Source organism: Triticum urartu, chromosome 7A (assembly GCF_056163025.1).
Source record: "Triticum urartu cultivar PI428250 chromosome 7A, HENAU_Tu73, whole genome shotgun sequence".
Taxonomy (NCBI): Eukaryota; Viridiplantae; Streptophyta; class Magnoliopsida; order Poales; family Poaceae; genus Triticum; species Triticum urartu.
Window position 1 is genome coordinate 86517034 of NC_141879.1, and position 6444 is coordinate 86523477.

The following is a 6444-nucleotide window of genomic DNA, read 5'->3' on the forward strand; positions in this document are numbered from 1 at the left end:
GCTTCTTGGCAAGGCCGAGCTCTTTCTCGGACCGCTCGAGGTTCTGCTTCAGCGTGTCAACCTCCGCAGTTAGTGCGGCAGAGGTCAGCAGCGAAGCCTGCATATGCATATCGACATAATTATGTTAGACTCATGTGGATATTTTTAGATCCTCTATTCGGCTTTTCTTTGTGAACACCAAACAGAGCATCAGGGGCTAATGTCTACGCGGTAATATTTTCATATATTTTTATTATATACCTCAAAGCCTGTTAGAAGGCTAGCACAGGCTTCAGTCAGTCCGCTCTTGGCAGACTGAACCTTCTGGACCACCGCACTCATAATAGTGCGGTGCTCCTCGTCGATGGAGGCGCCGTTAAGCACCTCTAGCAAATTATCCGGTGCCTCTGGTTGGACGGAGGTCACCGGCACGGTAGGCTTGCCCTTCTTAGTGGGGGCCGCCTGCCGGAGTCCGGAACACTGGGGGTTCCAGTGCGGTATTCGGCCCAGGGCCGAACATGGAGCCCTTGGGAGCCTTGCTCCCCTTGCGCCTGCAGTCTGGAAGGTCGCCTTGTGGTGCCTCCAGGACTACCTCCCCTCGGCTTGGTGCCCTTTGAGACAACACCTCGGCGTTGTCCGTAGGGCGAGGGGTGGAGGCAGTCGGAAGTGATCCTCCGCTGCTCATGGCCAACGGGTCCAAAGAACCGCTCGACGAGGATACCTCGATACGGGCCCGGGACGGACTGCATAACCGTGTCCGGCGTCAGAAGAAGTTGTGCAATTAAACAGCGCCATGAGTTAATCTGGTGTCCGAATACTTACGATCTCTCCAGGGGCTTGGCCCTGGGTGGCCACTCGTCTTCGCTGTCAGCGTCGGTGGCAGAGTAGTCCGGAGGGAGAGTCCTTCCCTTCTTGGACCCTCCGGCCTCCCCAGTTGGGGCGGCCTTCCTCTTCTTGTCTTCCCCGACTGGAGGGGAAGAACTTTTATCTACCTCCTCCTCGTTTCCACGGGAGGAGTGCGTCTCAGAGTCATCGGACGATGAGTCCGATAACACCTGGCACCGGGAACTCTTTCGGGTTCCCGTAGCCTTCTTCTTGACCTTTTTCTCCGGCACCTCATAAGGAGCCGGAGTAAGCATCTCCGTCAGGAGAGCATCTGCAAGGTCTTCGGGCAGGGGGCTGGGCAATCAATTTGCCCCGATGTCTCCACACATTCCTGTCAAAGGCATGGAAGCTTAGATCCCGCGCATAGTTAAACTATGAAAAATACCCTATAAAGAGATAAACTAGCTTACCGCGCTGGCTTGGCGCTTCGCGCTGAATCCGCGATCCTCGGTAAGGGGAGGGGGAACCTCGGCGCTCTTAAACAGCACCTTCCAGGCATCCTCGTGTGTTGTGTCGAAGAGCTCGCTCAGAGTTTGCTGCTGGGCCGGGTCGAACTCCCACAAGTTGAACGCCCGTTGTTGACACGGGAGGATCCGGCGGATGAGCATGACCTGGACTATGTTGACAAGCTTGAGCTTCTTGTTCACCATGTTTTGGACACAGGTTTGGAGTCTGGTTAGCTCTCCCGGACTACCCCAGGGCAGGCCCTTCTCTTTCCAGGAGGTGAGCCGCGTGGGGATTTCGGATCGGAACTCGGGGGCCGCTGCCCATTCGGGGTCACGCGGCTCGGTGATGTAGAACAACCCTGATTGCCACCCCTTTATGGTCTCCACATAGGTGCCCTCGAGCCATGTGACGTTGGGCATCTTGCCCACCATGGCACCTCCGCACTCCGCCTTCTGGCCTCCCACCACCTTCGGTTTGACATTGAAGGTCTTCAGCCATAGGCCGAAGTGGGGCTTGATGCGGAGGAAGGCCTCGCACACGAAGATAAATGCCGAGATGTTGAGGATGAAGTTCGGAGCCAGATCATTGAAGCCCAGGCCGTAGTAGAACATGAGCCCCCGGACAAATGAGTGGAGAGGGAATCCCAGTCCGCGGAGGAAATGGGTAAGGAACACTACCCTCTCGTGGGGCCTGGGGGTGGGGATGAGCTGCCCTGCATCTGTGAGCCGGTGTGCGATATCGTCGGGCAAGTATCCGGCTCCCCTCAGCTTCTTGATGTGTCCCTCCATGACGGAGGAGACCATCCACTTGCCTCCCGCTCCGGACATGGTTGGAGAAGGTTGAGGAAGAAAATGTGAGCTTGGGCGCTAGAGCTCAAGTGTGCAAGAATGGATGAGCAAAGAAGGAAGAAGGCGTGGATGGAAAAAGGTGAATCCTTATCCCTTTATATGGGCGGACAAAACTATGCATCCCCACCAGCCTGGTAAAACCCGCTCATCCCCCAAGCACCGTAATTGATTGCACGGTTGGGTTACCCACGTCCGTATTGATGAGAATCCCGTGATAAGGGGACATGATATCTGCTTCGACAAGACGTGCCAAGGAAACCACCTTGCAAAACGTGCTGAGGTTGGCTGGAAAAAACGATTCACATAAGGGCTTGGCTGTGGTGTGATGTCACACTACGGAATATGTTAGCAGATTAAATTTGTGGAAATATTATTCTCTCTACGGTGGTATGTGGAACTTGTTTTGCAGAGCCGGACACGATCCTCGTGTTCAAAATCTTCTATGAAGTATTCGGAGGAGGAACCCGCCTTGCAATGCCGAAGACAATCTGCGCGCCGGACTCATCATCATTGAAGCCTGGTTCAGGGGCTACTGAGGGAGTCCTGGATTAGGGGGTATCCGGACAGCTGGACTATAACCTTTGGCCAGACTGTTGGACTATGAAGATACAAGATTGAAGACTTCGTCCCGTGTCCGGATGGGACTTTCCTTGGCGTGGAAGGCAAGCTTGGCAGTACGGATATGTAGATCTCCTTCCTTGTAACTGACTCTGTGTAACCCTAGCCCCCTCCGATGTCTATATAAACCGGAGGGTTTAGTCCGTAGGACATGAACAACAATCATACCATATGCTAGCTTCTAGGGTTTAGCCTCTCTGATCTCGTGGTAGATCAACTCTTGTACTACCCATATCATCAATATTAATCAAGCAGGAGTAGGGTTTTACCTCCATCGAGAGGGCCTGAACCTGGGTAAAAACATCGTGTCCCTTGTCTCCTGTTACCATCCTCCTAAACGCACAGTTCGGGACCCCCTACCCAAGATCCGCCGGTTTTGACACCGACAAGGATGTATGTTGTTTTCCACAGATTTGAGGCTTTCCTAAAAAAGGATGATGCACAAGCACTGACTATTGGATGGCCATCCAACGGCCGTCGTGCTTCTTCAATCTCTGCTCTTCCTGCTCCAGCCGCTCAAACAGGCGCCAGCGGGACTGCCTGCTCCCTCCTCCCCGCGGCCGGCTCTGCTGCCGTGCAAGCCTCACCGCCCCACCGTACTCCCATCGCTGGCCTAGCCATCCCTCTACTCACCCACACCTGCTGTTATTCTCCGGCGACGGCAGACGAACCAGTAAACCCTCGTACAGTCGTACTCCCTCCGCATGGGAAACAACTGCCGAGTCTTCCCTGCCTCCGTGTCGTTCCCTTCCTAGGCCTCGCTGTCGTCCACCACCCTGGTGCTCTCGGTGCGGCCTGGTCAACGTGGTCAATGACCCACATGCATCTGAAGTGGACTTTACATGGAGAGGCCGACAGCTGGGTCCACGGTTGCATGCAAGGAAATGCCTCCTTATTACGCGCAAAATAATGATTCCTCCACCTGACATCAGGGAGCCGCCGAAAGGGCCTCTGTATTTCGTGAAAAAACGTTACCGCCGCTGACAGCTCGGACCCACCAGCTATATCTTCGCACGCAAGGAAGTGCCTCCTTATTACGCACAAAAAAATGAATACTCCCCCTGTTAGCTGGGACCCAGTATAGTGGCAGGCTGACTTGTGGGCCTACTAAGTTGACGGGGACGGAGGGCTTTGTCAACTTACTCAATATGCACGATTCTAGCTCCAGTGACCGTACGATGTCCATCCAACGGTCGTAGTGCTTCTTCAACCTCTGGTCTTCTTGCTCCAGCCGCCCAAACCAGCGCCGGTCGTGCCTCGTGCTCCTGCCTCCCGTGGCCGACTGCGATGCGGCGGAGGCCTCACCGCCCCCTACTACTCCCACCACTGGCCAGGCCATCCCTCTACTCACCCACACCCCCTGTTATTCTGCGATGACGGCAGCCTCACCCCACAGTGAACCAGTGAACCCTCGTACTCCTCTACGCGTGGGCATCCACTGCCGCATCTTCCCCGGCTCTGCGTCATCCTCTTCCTAGGCCTCGCCGTCGTCCACCGCCCTGGTGCTCTCGGCGCGGCGTGGTCAACGTGGTCAAGGAACGGCTTCCATCGGATGTGGACCCTACGTGGAGAGGCTGACAGCTGGGTCCACGGCCGCAGCAAGGAAGTGCCTCCTTATTACGTGCAAAATAATTATTCCTCCACCTGACATCGGGGACCCACCAGACGGGCCACCGTATTTCGCCCCCCTGACTGCTGGGACCCACCAGATACATCTTCGCACGCAAGGAAGTGCCTGACAGTCGGGACCCACCTGGTCGAAGCGTACGTAGCGTTGTCATTCTGGTCGCGAACGTGTACGTACATATATACTGGTCGATGTAGAGGCGCGCACGTGTCGTAGTAGAGGCGCGCACGTAGCATGTACACGTACGTACAGCGGCCAGGGTGCAAGAAAGAAAATACGGCCACGTATGTGTACATACGGGCGGGGTCTCGAACGCCTACTCGCGCATATGTACGGCCAGGGCTCGTGTACATGGCTGGGTCGGAACAGAGAAACAGCGTCGTCGCCGTGTTCATGGGGAGGAAACGGAATGCGTCATGTTCATGGGGAGGCAACGGAATGCGTCGTGTTCATGGGGAGGCAACGGAATGCGTCGTGTTCATCGGGAGGGCTTGGACGAAACAGGCGATGGAAACGAGGCCTGGCGTACCGCAGAATGGAGGAAACAGCCTTGTGTTCAACCGGCCACGTTTGAAACGGGATCCTGTTCATCGGGAGGGGTCTGGCGTACCGCAAAATGGAGGAAACGGACCTCCTACGGTCAAAACGGGGGTCCTGTTGATCGGGAGTGGTGTGGCGTACCGCAAAACGGACGAAACGGACTTGTGTTGGAGCGCTACGGTCGAAACGGGGGTCCTATTCTTCGGGAGGGGTGTGGCGTACCGCAAAACGGGACTCCACGGGATACTATTCATCTCCACCGTCGACCCCCTCCAGCATCCACGAGCTACTGTTCATCCACCGTCGACCTCCTCCAGCCTCCACCTGCGACTGTTCATCCACGGGCTACTGTTCATCCAGCCTCCACCGCGCACTACTCCACCGGCTACTGTTCAACCAGCCCTCTCCACGGGCTCCTGTTCAACCACCCCTCCACGGGCTACTGTTCACCCTGCCCTCCACCGTCTACTGTTCATCAAGCCCTCCACGGGGTGGTCCTGTTCATCCAGCCCTCCATGGGGTCCTGTTCATCCAACCCCAACCGGCTCGATCGATCGGGGTCCTGTTCATCCAGAGGCAACACCACGGGGTCCTGTTCATCCACCCCCCACCGGGAACTATTCATCCAACCCCCCCCCTACAACGCTCACTGTTCATCTAGAGGCAGCATCGATCGGCTTCAGTTAGCAGCAGTAGTGAAGAAATCGCTCGATCGGGTTCAGTTAACAGCCATCGATCGATCGCTCGGGTTCAGTAACGCATAGCCTGCAGTGCAATCGCTCGGATTCAGTTAGAGCCCAACGCCTCACACACACGCACGTACGTGTACGAGAGAAACGCGCATCGCTCGGCCCCCGAGCTCCCACCGTAACCGGGAACTCCCCGAAATTTTCCTCGCCCTCGCTTCTACCATGGTTTTTTCCGTCATGGATGGCCCAAAGAATGTCATGCAGCTGCGTCTCCGGCCCGCCTAGGACGAAAAGCCCATTTTCTGTCATGATTTTTTGTCATAGAAGTAGGAGCCCACCACACCTATGATGATACCGGGTTTTGTCACAATTATCGTCATAGAAGTGTCATATGTATGATAGAAAAAAAATTGTTCGGCCCAAAATGTCACAGATGTGTCTTTTTTGTAGTGCTAGTGGGAATTTTTCATTATAGAACTTGGCTTGTATATTCCAATGATGGGCTTCCTCAAAATGCCCTAGGTCTTCATGAGCAAGCAAGTTGGATGCACACCCACTTAGTTTCTTTTGTTGAAAGTGGGATGGAAGAGGTTAAAACTTTAAATAACAATGAACCCACTATTTTGGATTTGAAGGAATTTAATTATGATAATTTCTCTTTGATATATTTTATTTCCTTGTTGCAATCCGTGCTAAATTCTCCTCATGCTTATAGTCAAAATAAAGCTTTTACTAAACATATCGTTGACGCTTTGATGCAATCTTATGAAGAAAAACTTGAGTTGGAAGTTTCTACCCCTAGAAAAATTTA